The sequence below is a fragment of the Chaetura pelagica genome, unplaced genomic scaffold (genome assembly GCF_000747805.2).
Source record: "Chaetura pelagica isolate M959 unplaced genomic scaffold, ChaPel_1.0 scaffold731, whole genome shotgun sequence".
Taxonomy (NCBI): Eukaryota; Metazoa; Chordata; class Aves; order Apodiformes; family Apodidae; genus Chaetura; species Chaetura pelagica.
In genome coordinates, this window is record NW_009952155.1 from 214385 (window position 1) to 215270 (window position 886).

The window sequence follows — 886 nt, forward strand, 5'->3', positions numbered from 1 at the left end:
GAGAGGGGGGAGAAGGAGCCAGGGTGGGAGGGAGAGGGGGGAGAAGGAGCCAGGGTGGGAGGGAGAGAGGGGAAAAAGGAGTCAGGGCTGGAGGGAGAGGGGGGAGGAGGAGCCAGGGATGGAGGGAGAGGGGGAAAAAGGATGGCAGCCACCCCAGGGCTGGCAGGCAGGAGCCCCAGGCAGGCTGGAGCTGCAGGGCTGTCATTTCCAGCCTGCCCGAATTCCCTGTGGATCCCTGTGCCTGGATGGCTGGGTGGGGAGCAGCAGGGTGGGAGGTTTTGCACCTTCCTGGGGTGAGTTGGTGGGGCCACCTGGGTCAGGGCAGAGGATGCTGCTCCTGACTCTGCTGCCCTGGGGGCTGTTCCCACTGGGATCAGGGCTGGGTTGGTTGGTTTCTTCTTCTACTGTCACTCCTGCAGGGCTGTTGTGACAATGAGGGCATCCAGGAGGCACAGAGAGGGGGGGCAGGGATGGACCTTTTATTTTTGGCCAAGAGAAGGGGTTAAAAAGGTGCCAGTGGTTGGGTTTGACCTCCCCATAACCTGTAGGACACATCCCTGGGGGGGCAGGAGGAGCAGAGGCCACCCCTGAGGGTTCCTCAACCCTTCCCTTCCCCCCTGCTGTCCCATCTGGGGGTCTGGGGGGGTCCCCCTGGCCCCAGGAGCAAGGAGAGGGTGGGAGTTGGGTGTTGAGGTTGGGATGTTGAGGAGGAGCTGAGCTGGGGGGTCAGCAGGGGATGGTTTTTTGGGGGTTGGGGGGGTGATTGCAGCAGGGTTGGGATCTGCAGAGCTTGTGACTGTGAAGCAAAGGAGCTTAATATAGGCTGAGATGAAAACATTCCTGCCCCAAAATAGCCAGATCTTGCTGGGGGGAGGAGCTGCAGCTC